The sequence below is a fragment of the Daphnia pulicaria genome, chromosome 4 (genome assembly GCF_021234035.1).
Source record: "Daphnia pulicaria isolate SC F1-1A chromosome 4, SC_F0-13Bv2, whole genome shotgun sequence".
NCBI lineage: Eukaryota > Metazoa > Arthropoda > Branchiopoda > Diplostraca > Daphniidae > Daphnia > Daphnia pulicaria.
In genome coordinates this window covers 21,624,366-21,637,122 of record NC_060916.1, presented here as the reverse complement: position 1 = coordinate 21,637,122, position 12,757 = coordinate 21,624,366, and the positions used below count along the sequence as shown (strand labels likewise).

Sequence of the window (12,757 nt, the reverse complement as noted above, 5' to 3'; positions counted from 1 at the left end):
GTTGTGGGTGCTAAAGACATGTCTCTTATATGTTGCGCATACCTCTGCCGGAGCAACTATAGTCTCTCATTTTCCACTAAAGCAAACATGCACTTACTACAAAGCTGTAAATGGACTCAGCCTATATCTCTCTCTTAGTGATGGTAGGCCTGTCATAATGAGACCTAATGGAGGGGTAGGCCAGCAGGCCCCATCAGCCCTATATATACACAGCATGTGTGCGCTAATGGGGGCACCGTCTCCTCCCGTCAAATATGCGCCCGGCGCAGAGGAAAAAAAACTCCCATCGAAGAGATGAAGTTGCTGCTGCTGGGCTGTCAGTTATTTCTTCAGAGATTCTTTAGGCCCCGCACAACACACAGGGAAAAATGTTGAGCATTTCCCGAAAAATATATAATTTATTATCACCGGAGCTGCGCCACTGTTACACAACATCCGAATAGTTTTTACCATCTCTTTCTAAAAAAAAAACTATTCGTGATTTTTTACACGTGGGGCCTAAACGTTATGTGGAATGCAAACAAGTCAGCGTCGAACCTTTCTTCTTTTAACACTTGTGACACTTCCGACCCCAATCAATAACCTCATTTTCCCTTTTTTTTCCTCTCTCTCCTATTTTCTTGCTGTGTGTTGCTTATTGCTTGGCCCCATCCCTTCTTTGTGGCCGGCTCATTACCGTAGAGACAAGGGGACGGAAAAAAAGCTGTATAATAATTCAATTGACAAAACATTGTATCCCAGCCACCACCGAAAGCAGCAGGTTAAATATACAGAATATAGAGGAGGACTATATCTTATTCTTTTTGGCTGATGGGACTAGGGAAAAAGGATTATGGGTGAAAAGAGAGCCAGCGCACGATGGGGACCATGGGACATGGCGGTGGGAGGAGATCGGCGGGCGCCAGGAGACGGACAAATGTGTCCGACTAGGCCCAACCCCGGCGCCATTCATCAACGGAAACCTCAGCAGCATCCACCCGCAATATGCTTCACAGGCCTTTTGGCATTGTTAACATACATTCGATTCATGTATATAATGCGCAAATAATTAATTGGGCGACATTTTTCATTCTGCTGTCGACTGGTATGGCCATAGTAACGAGGTCGGTACGAGAAATCGGTTCGACGAAATCCAAAACGAAAGCGAAACCAATACGCGGTGAACGTGCGTCCGTGTGCAACTTGTTTATACCGAGAATTCTCTGGAAAAAAATAAGAATTCGGTCAGCAAACGGAAAAAACGTGAAGATAATTATAATATCGAACGAACGATAGATAGATATTTATTATTGACGTCTAACGATCTACGCACATCATCACAGACGCGGATGAGAGTCAGCAAGAGCAGATGCTGCTGTGCTGGCTCAGCCCCCCAGCCAATATAATTACATGCGTGCAATCTCGAAACTGATATTATAGAGCACCAACACTTTTCTGGAATATAATTCATATAAGTTTTGGCCGGAGAAGCGACGACGCAAGCGCTTCGTGATGACGTTTCCTGGAAACGAGCAAACGTTTTAATCTGGTTCCGCCCCGATGGGAAATAACGAACAAGTCCCACCAGCATCTCATCTCTCATCAGTTTGAGTCTCCTCTTGTTTCACTTGATCGCCAACACATTTCTATAAGCGCTATAGCTGCTTTGGTTGTTGTGTATACATCTATCTGTTGTAAATACACGATTATCCATTTATCCATTTGAGCAGAAACCAGTTGACCCCCGTGACACAAAGGGCACCGAGTATGCAAGCACATAGGGACTACATTTACTTGCCAGTGTGTTATTGATTGCGTCCGTCTCGGGTCGGGTGATGATTTTATTTTTTGATTTCTCTCTTATATGTTTCCCCTTTAGCGCGCCAGCAGCATTGCCCTCAATTACCCAAGGCTATCGCTCCACTATATAAGTTGATGCTATGCTCATCATACGGGGGTATAAGGGGGTCACGGGTCCCGTCCCAGACATCACACATTTTTATACATGCATATACTCGCGCTCGTTCATCATCTCGCCGCAACCAGACACGAGTTTGACCGGGCCGCGCACATATTTTATTTTTTACTAACTAAATAACATTTATTTATAAACGCGCAGCGCTATATGCTATGCTGTGATGATTGGGAGAAGATGAAAGTTGGGTTTTTTTTTCTTTTTTATCAGGGGATTTAATATTATTATTATTATTTAGTGCCAACGTCGTATTATGTGTGGCGCTATCTCGCCACGGTCCCGCGACTCCGTGTGAGGACGCGTCTTATATTGACGGAGAAATCCAATCCTTTTATTTTTAATCTCTTCTTCTTCTTCTACTCTCCCCCCCAGCATGCAGCACACACAGAAATGCTAACTGCTTCAGTGTGCGCGATGAGCTTCCCTTATTCCCCCTGGAAAAAAGAAAAGCTCAACATATACAATGTGATGTGGTCTTCGCTATAGCTACTACCCACCCTCAAATGGGATCCACATCTTTTTTATTGACGATAAAATTTTAGATTACTTTTTTTTTCTCAGAATTATAATTTGACCCGGATGCCTGACCTGTTGGTTCTATTAGCCGCATTGTATAAGGATCGCAGTATATGCACAGCTCTAATATCTCTCCAGACGAGAAAATCTTATTTGATTAATTAACCAACAGACTGATGAAATTAAATTTTCAAATTGCAGTTGACGATAGTCCCTTATGTTTTAATAACACAGCATGTATCGCCTAATCAGCAGCCAGCGCATAGTATGAGGAATATAAGAAAATAAAGAAATCAAACTAGTTCTCGTTTGTTTTGTGTCTGTCCAATGTTCAACAGGAAACAGGATCTGGCCAGTGGCTGCTGGTGTTTGTGTCTTATACGTTTTCATGTTTGATGATGCGATATTAAATATACCTCCCAAACGGCAGCACGCATACTGGCATATAGGCATGTCGTTCCTCTATATACTATACATGTGTGTGTGTATATATAATAAGCTGCAATGTGTTTATCATTTTCCCCCCGTATAATCTATCAAGCCCCTTTAGATATTGATAACCTTTTACGGGCGTGCTGGATACGAGGAAAACTGTCTCCCCGCTCTCCACGCACTTATTGCCCTATATGCTGGCTGATGTATAATTGGTCTAGCGCTGCGTATATTTACATGCGCCTAAGCTGATTATTTTTATGACCAACTTTTCATAGAAAAAAATCCGATCCGGCCATCCTCTGTCGTCAACAAACATTTTTATCCCGTCCTCGTGCTGCGATCGTTCCCTATAGACATGTAGACAGAGATAACATTTTATTAAGATGGTATCAATTGCCCTGTATAGGAGCTGTACAGCCACAGACGGTTCCACACATAGTTATTGCGTGTTTGTCTATGGATGTGTGTGCGCTCGTGACTTCTTCTTCTTCTTCTTGGTTGCCTCCAAACATAAATCTGGGCTCGCCCACACCGCCCCTTTGACACGCAGTCGATTTATTCGGACCTGCTCTTGCTGGTTCTTGACACCCCCCAAAAAGTGTCCCAACATCACCCACCAGTTACACACACACTGGTCTAATAAGGAACGAGAGGCGAAAGTCAAAAAGTTTTTGCAAGACGAGCGCGTTTGGGCAACGTACATAATTTATACATGCGACTCGGTGGTTTTTGGACCCCCAGCGAGTAAAAAGATCGACAGACTTTGTTCGGTGTCATTTTACTAACGTTTGTTTAACCAATTCCATCAACTATCTCGGTCGTCTGAGAGTTAACCCAAAAAAAAACAACCCGAACCGGACCCCTGCTGAAGATCTCTAATAAATATAGAACGCACTAGGCTATATAATACGACTCTTGGCTGCTGCTGCTGCTGCGGTCCTATAATCGAGAGACCCGACCCAGACCTATACAAAGTCCAAAAGTCCAAATGTCAGAGTTTATATACTCAGAGTCTCAATATGGAGGTTCATTCCGTCTCTGCCATTGAGAATAATCATTATTCCCTCTTGGCTTCCCAAGAGGGTCCTGGAGGATTTTGTATTTTAACTGTTTCGGTCTAAAAGGGTCTAAAAGGAATTACTATAATATCTGAGGGTTTCGTGCAAATTATTTGGTAAGGGGGCTCAGTCGGGCCCAGTATAAAATTGATGAGACGAAATAAATTAAATATTTAAATAATGCGGATGAGAAAACCGCTTTATCTTTTATGAGCGGTTTGAATTTAGGCGGGAGAATCGATTTTAAATCATTTCTATCGATACTTAGGCATGGCTAATTAATTAGACCGATTAGTGTCGTCTGCTGTTAAAATTCCAAAAGCGTGGTCGTCGCGAGAATTCATGGTCGATTCTCTCTATGGATTCCTTTTATACACACTCCATCCTATTTACAGGTAAATAAAACTATAAATACAATTAGAATGATTATGGGAGCTAGAGAAACCTGTTTTAATTTGTGAAGTTAGTTTCTGACTAACAGTATTTATCATGTTTAAGCTCACTGCTTTTGATACATGGCAGATTGTCAGTATGTTTGCTCTGTACAGCTATAACCTTTCTATACAGTAACATTTTGTCCTTTTCTTTTGTACAGATATGAGGCCTGAGCCAGCCATCATAACTACAAGATTTGCCAGTTTCTGCTTGTGGTGGTGGATTGGCCTGTCGTCAGCAACAATCCCATCTCATCACTTGGGTAATGTTTTTCGTAACTTTTGTTAACCTGTTACCTGCTAGGTATTTGAATGATGTGTGAGTTGCATAAGTGTATTGCATGGAAAACTGAAATTCTCCTGTTAATTTATAATTTTGTTTTACTCGCTGTATCCATTTCAACTTTTTCTGACTTTGGTTCTGCAGATATTTTTCGTAACCCTTTTCTTTTAATTTTTTATTTAGATAAACATCATCCCACTTGATTGGATAACCTACCTATGGCCGAGCTACGGATCTCCTTTTCCCCTTTCTTTCAATGTCCTCGTGTACGCCCATGCGAGTGTGGGTGTATTCACGAGGACACCCTTTTCCCTATCCTTCCTGGTGTTGGATTCAACTTTTCAGCGGATGAAATGCGTGTGGAAGCCTGGCTGCATTTCCCAGGCTTAAAGGTAGGAAACCCAAATCTCTATCCTTCTTTTCTGACTATTGAACGGCGTTGATTCTAAATCGTTGAATAATACCGAGTACAATTATTCCTGAGCTAGGCCGTTGACAGGAATTGTTTTCTTTTGCCCTTTTTGTTTTACTCAGTTAGGGTTCATTCAAAAACTCATTTGTAGAACGACTGCAGACCAGGCTTGTTTTTGTTTTTTCATTCACAACTTTTTCTGTGAGTCAACAATCGAATTTTAAAAAATATTTGATCACTTGAAGCAAAGTGCAGCTAGACAACTTTTTGACCAAGAGGGACGCACAGCAGGATCATCTCCGGTGTCTTGTGGCGATCCTCTTTTTTTTTTCAGGCCTTTTTTTTTTGTTCCACCCACATATGGATGTAACTATGCGGATGCATCCGATCTTTATTTATTACACATCAGCCCAAAGATGAATGAATGAGAGGGGAAGACAGAAAGAGCGGACGGACATGTGTATATTCAGATGACAGTGTCTCTCTTGTATATATTTTTACGCAATAATAGATGGATAGTTTAGTTATAGAGAGAAGAGAGAGAGACGCTTGTTCGGTGGCCCGTAACGCCTTGGCCTAATATTTACAATGTGGCAGGGCCTCGCTAGATGATTTTTTCTCCTTTTTCTTTTTTCTTAACGAGGGAATCTCTTAACACGTGTTATCCGCTCTATGTGGCACTTGCCTGCTGTGTGTGTTTAGGTTAAACATATGTTTTTTTCTTCTCTCTCATCGTCGCGAAGGGTTAAAACAGAAAAGAAAAATCTTTTTTTTTTCTTTTTTCGTTTGCTGCTCAGGGTATGAGAGGAGATGAGAGTGTAATTTCTCCGGCCTGGCGCCATAGCACACGGAAATGAGTGGGCTGCTGAGAATGGGGCGGAACGACGACGACGTTTCTTTTTTCTTTTTACCCAGGGGTTTGTGTGTGTGTGTGTTGTTGTTAAAAGAAAAATTCCTCTTCTCCTAATTCCCTTGTTCTGTGTTCCAAGTTGTCCTCTTCATCTTTTCTGGCTGTTTAAAGATGAGAAACTCGCTGGTTTTTGGAGGTGTCAAATGGCAATCAATTATCTATTTTTTTTCTTTCTCCCCAGTCTCTTTTTGCTTATATTCTCTCTCCATATCCTTTGGGCCATCAATGCCGTGTATATATATACGTCAACGTTGTTCTTGCTGGGCGCCCCGGAGAAATAAGAAAATGATTGATGAGGTCGTATATAAATATCTCTACATTTTTACGACTCTGGCGACTTCCGATTCTCTTTTTCTCTCTCTCACCACCACTACATAGAAGGAAGATGAGTCTAATATCTGTCCTATCTGTCCCATCCCTCTCTCGTCAAATGAATGAATGGGCCTGATGTATTGATCGGTCCCGTGAGTTTTTGATTTCTCCTAACCGCAGCAGCAGCAGCATCTTTCCCCCCTCTCTCTTTCATATCACATTCGGTGATATGTGTCTTGTGCTGGTCCTCTTTTTAATAGTCGGTCACAAAGGCCCCACTGGAGTCTATACAGAAAGGGGAGGAGTCGGGTCAAAGTCATCGATGCGCATCTATTGCGCTGGGAGAAGAAGAAGAAGAAGTAGAAGAAAAAAGGGGATAAAGATATAAGTGGTAGTCCCTCCGGTGTTGGTTGTGCCGAGAGGAAAAGACTGCAGGGCTGATTGCTGTATAGTATATCCTCTCTTGAATATATTTGGGCTGGCTGCTGGACTGTTGTTGCTGCTGCCGGGGTGCGATGTTCATCTTTTTACAGCGACCCCGCCCGTTATATATACATCGCTGTATGGGAGCTATAGCTAGAAACGTCTAATAAGGATACACATCTGCGTGTGTGTGTATCCATATGGATGTATAGATAGCCCATACATATATCGCTTCTGTTTGACCGCGCCCATATTCTGACTTTTCCGATGACTTGACTGAGATATCTCCGAGTTTCTCGGCTACACACACACAGCAACTTGACCACTGTCTGTGTGTTCTGGAGCCCCCCTTTGCTGCTGCTGGGTCCCCATTGCACTTTCTCCCAGAAGACCCAGTAGCGCTAGCTAGCCTCTCCATCGAGTCGTTCCTTATAATATCCGTTTTTCTCTTTTTTTCCTTTTATTTTTTGAGAGTTCCAAGATTGTAGAAGATTGATCTCCAGAGAGTCATCGACGGAGAGAGCGGTTAAATCAAGTGCACAGTATTGAGATAAACGGACGGCTGATGTGGGGAGGCAAAAGGTCAAATGGATTTCAAGGAAAAAAAATAAGGGAATATACAGAATTGGCCCATTCATCAACTGGCCAGCCAGCAGCGGTTATTACGATCTATAAAAAGGGGGACCCGTCAAATAAATTGGTTTGGAATTCCTCCAAGACGTTTTTGTTTTATTTTTTCCTTTTTTTGTTGATCGACCATACTCGGCCGCATTGGGAGAATTAAATAAGGGGGTCACGTGAGATTGTTATAATTAGTCGGCTGACATCATCAGCGCATGTAGATTTACGAGCGGGGGGCTTCAAACAGCATTCGAAAGTGCGCACACATGCTGCTGCAACTGGGCGCAAATGATGCCAGTCGTTGATTAACTCCCTGCTGATTTAATCGGCGCCCGTTTCTTGGAATTATCAGACGAAAAAAAGAAAAAGAAAAAAGGGGGGAAAGAAATTTGGTGAAAATTTGGGAAAACAAATCGACGGGAGATACGGCTGGTGTCTATAGAGCTGCGAGATTTTGGTTGAGTTTATTGCGAGACAGTAATAACGCCACTCCCTTATCGTGTTGGCTGCCTCTCAGCTGTGGCTCCTATACTAATATACGAATGACTTTTGAAATTGATTAGCATTCGAACGGGACGACACACGCATTGCTCGCTCCCAATTGAGTCCTCCTCACGTTGCACGCCACATGAGACTCTATACGTAAAGGGGGGAGGGAGAAGAAGAAGAATAACGGCACCCACCGAACAAAATTACTGGCAGCTCGAGTCACTTTGTCGTTATCAATGAAGTTTCAAGTTTCACTGTTGCGACTCTACAGAACAAAAAAATAAGGAGCTGCGTGTCCGGTTCTGTTTCTTTCCTTATTATCAAGCTTATTATGGAAAGATATATTTTGTTTTTCTCTCGCTCTCTTGTTGTGTTACTATACTTTAAAGTGTTTGTCAACTCGTTTGTTTTTCTTTTTCTCCTGATCTGATGCGACCCGACAGCAAATCCATTCCCCAAAAAAGAAAAGGGCGCGTACAAACAGCACCTTATGCTGTTTGGTTATGACTCTCTTTTCTCGTTCGTCCATTAGGAACCAACGCGGTTGGGATACAAGGGCTGCGCTGGGCGACTGTTATAAGAGAGCCATCAGTGTCGGAGCACACACACACACACGGTCCGGCTGTGTGTTATTATTATAAGTTAGAAATTGGGAATGTAGACTAGGAAAAGGGAGCCCCTTGTGTGTAGTATATCCATTAGCTATAGGCATTTGAGTTATAGGTGGCCAGGCAGTCAGGCCCCGGCTCGGTTGGTGGATATCCAACACTTGGACGAATTTCTCGTCGCCGTCCGCTTCAATGTTCTTCCCGCCGCCACCTCCCGCGCTCATCATTAGTTACCGTATACCGCAGATGGGGCTCGTTATGAGTGCCGCTCGGTTTTGTCCCTCGGTCGGGCCGTGGTCGCAATGTAATATCGAAAAACGATGGGGGGAAAAAATAAAAGGAAGGTTGCGCTCGCCATGCATGGGGGGTTATTATGCGCAGTACATTATGGAAAAATACTTATGACTTGAGGGTGAGAGTGTCAAAAAAAGGGGGACCTCTCTTTCACTTTGGTTTTTTGATCATTAGTCAAATGGCAAAACGGCATGAGCGCAAATAGAGAGGCGAAACAGACCTAATCGCTTTTCCCACACTATATAGTACTCCAAATGTTGGGTAATGGCTACTACACCACAGGCGAAACAATCAGTGTAAAATACTGGGGCAAAGTCTACTTTTTCTTTTTCTTTACGAGTTCCCATATAAACCAATCAACTGCATTCCTCAATCGATTCCGGCGGAAAGATTCGCTCCAGCCTCAATTCAGAGCCACACCTTATCAATATAATATCACCACCGTGTATACAGTCGGTCACAATGCCGAGTCACACATAACGAAAATATTTCTGTATATTCTCGTATATAGAAATCAAATCCCAAAAAATGTTTTTCTTCTCCCCCCTTGTAAAAAAAATTGAATTGAAAATTGAATTGGGCGCGGATCGACAATGTGGAGGAATTCGGGGAATCCGCGTCCATATTTCTCCAATGCGGCCAGCGTGTGTGTACGTCTATTTTTCAATGAAGAGTCTTCGCAGCTGTGATATGGAAAGAGGAGGAGTTAGTCAAGTCAATAGGTCGCCTACAATGTAACGATAGCCAAAACCGCTTTGCACTTTTATTCCCCTCCGAAAAAAAAATGTACAACCGTATACAACATAAACTACATACACACATAGCCATACATGGTCTGAGCATGGAGAGAGTGAAGTGGTTGAGAGAGAGAGGAATACACAAAAAAAAAGTAAAATCAGACCGAGATGTTAAAGAAGCCATTCGTTCTGGATACCTGACAATCAATGGAGCGTCCCCGAATAGGTCCCTCTGTCTGTGTTCAAAAAGGTGAATGAACACAGGGCTGAAGATTGTTGGGTTCCCTGCATTATGTGAATGTATACAAGAACCCAAAGTCTCTCTCTTGTGAAGACAAGAAAAGAAGAAGAAAAGGGGGGAGGAAAATGTCTACGGTTTTCTTTTTTTTCCCCTTTCCTTCATCCGCGTGTTATAATGGATTTCGTATGCACGCGCGCAGCATGATATCCCCAATTCTTTTTTTATTATTATTTTCCAAAAGAAAAAAGTCGGAGAAAATGTCCTTTGATGCTGATGGCGCGCTCTCCCCCGCGCAGTCATCATAGATTCACAACCACTTTTTTGAGTGGTTCAGTCTATCAAAATCCAGGTGTTTGTCCCTTTTGGCTGGACCATCAACTGCCTGCAGACAGTGCTGGGTGGTGGGGCGGTCTTGAATGTATAGGAACCCTTTCAATATAAACCCAACCGCGTCATTCTTATTCATCCCTTTTTAGGGTGTAGTAAACGTTCCATTCATTTGTTGTAATTGAATCAATCAGTTTTCAGCTTAATTTTTTAATTTTATATTGCAATTTTGGCAAATGAACTGCAATATTCAGATTAGTCATTTACAAGCACATGAGAAAAACTAGTTAATTGGTCCTTATTGTAATCAGATTATCTCAATGTTGAGGTTTAATTTAATCACTCTACTTTAAATGCAACATTGATTCATATTCTGGGGATTTACCAGTTAAATTACAGAAAATTGTTGATCGTCCCAAATGCGACAGTTTAGTAACTAGTCTGATTCCGCCATCAAACCACTGGCCAAATTACCGATTGTGGGCGATCAATCATGTTCAAATAATGTTAATTGCAATTGATTGATGTATCTTAATTCTATTGAATCTTCGTTGAGCTATAATCGCACATTAAACGGAAGGAATATGGGATTCGGTTGAAGAAAGATATATCGCTCACAAATATTTCTCACGCCTTTAAGGCTGAATAACTGTGCTCTAATTAAAATCTTTCAATATCTCTAATGCATTACAGTCAATCAAAGATAATGCCATTAATTTAACGGGATTCTATTCGAATTCCAACTGCTGGCGACCTTCGATCGACGCTCTAGATTTGCAAACGTTTTCAGGTGTAAACGTTTGGATTCCGGATATTTTCTTGGATAACCGCTTTAAAAGTCCAACTAAATCTCATTACAAGATCTCTGGGTCATAATTGAATTTTTCTGTGATGTGTAATAGAGTTCCGGATAGATTTCTGATTTCTCTACACGAAAGTATTTGCCTCTACTTAAAAACGCTCTTGTAATGTCGGAACCCATCAAAGTAATTTTAAATTCCATTTTGACCAGATATTTTCTTTTTCGCGATGCGCAGCACATATCTATCAAATGAACTGTACTTTCGAGTTTGATTCCTTTAATCTGAGTCATTATTGTTTGAGTGATGACGTAACTCCGATATATTAACTTATTTGATCTCTTAAGCATTCGTAAGTCTGATTCCTGTTGACATATTATTTTTATTATGGAGCGTGGTCCATTTTAATTTAAGCCGGCTGACACATCACGAAATGATTCGGGTGATGCAACCCAATCCCAAACCAGATTGGGATTTCTCAATGTATCAGCTTGGCCGTGTTTTGCGGTCCATCTGCTCGTTCCTTCAATATAAATCATGTGGTTCTTCCCCAATTAGATTGGCCAATGTATGTCCCATTTTTTCATGAAATCTACATATGCGAATCGTATATTTAAAAATTTATGTGTATTTCCTTACATTAACCAATCATCTAAACTTAGTTCATTAGAAAATATCAGTTTTATTTGCATTAGACATTAGTGGCCACCAAATCTGAGCGATCAAGTCTGCGCTCCCGCATCTACCCATACAAATCTTCCAGTATGTGTCCGTTTGATTTCTTTTCTCCGAATATCATTGCGAATGGTTTTCACTTTTCAGCTTGATTTTTTATTTTATATTGCTACTTTGGTGAATGAACTGCATTATTAAGATCGGTCGTTTGCAAACACATTACAAAAACTAGTTAAGTGGTCCGTATTGTATGCAGAATATCTCAATGTTGAGGTTTGAATTAATCACTCTATTTGCACCGCATCATTAGTTCATATTCTGGGTTGTTACCAGTGTAAATTGTGAAATCGTTTATTCGTCCAAGATCGCGATGAACATTATTCTCACAATGATGAATTAATGATCCCTGAATCATGATGCAAAATCATGATTCAGTTCTGCTATTAAATCATCTCTATTGGAATTGTCTAATGGGCGATTAAACAGATATAAATAAGGAAAAATTACATTCGGGTAAAAGAACTTTATCCTATTGAATCTTCATTGAGCAAATTTCGCACTTTTAACGGACGGAAGTTGGGATACGGTTGAAGAAAGGTGTATCGCTCATAGATGTATCCCACGTCTTTGAGAGTGAATAATTGTGTTCTCATTCAAATCCATTAATATCTGTAAGGCGTTGCCGTCATTTAAAGATATTGTAGTTATTTTGACGCGATTGAATTAGAATACCAAGTACTGACAATAGCCGTCGTTCGACTGTTTCCCGCACTAGTTTTCAAATGTGTTCAGGTGTAAATGATTGGATTCCATGATATTTTCTCGGACATGCAACCGATTAAATATTCAAACTAAATCATATTACAATATTACAATGCGTCATAATTACTTTCTTCTCGCTAAGTGATATGGAATTCCGTGTGGATTTCTCTTCACACGAAAGTATTTGCCTCTACCGTTAAAAGCGGTTTTTACCAGTGTTATTTAAGCCAATCGTTGATCGTCCAAACTTTCCTAAGCCGGTGCAATTACCAACAAAGCAAGAAAAGTTTTGGAAAACTATGTGAACGATCAATGATGTTAAATAACAAAAAATTGCAATCGTTAAAAATATCCTAATCTTATTGTTTCTTCGATGAGCAATTATCGCATATTAAAAAGACGGAAGTTGTGATCCGGTTGACAAATGGTAAATCGCTCACAATTATTCCCACGCCTTAGAGACTGA

At 41.2% G+C, this 12,757-nt stretch overlaps 1 long non-coding RNA gene across 1 annotated transcript; it reads left to right on the top strand.

The window, feature by feature from the left end:
* The first annotated feature begins 4,279 nt into the window (after positions 1-4,279).
* Positions 4,280-11,209, top strand: LOC124338545. Its single transcript, XR_006917871.1, has 4 exons — positions 4,280-4,358; positions 4,559-4,660; positions 4,864-5,072; positions 7,210-11,209. It is a non-coding gene; the product is annotated as an uncharacterized LOC124338545 (long non-coding RNA).
* Positions 11,210-12,757: the final 1,548 nt, after the last annotated feature.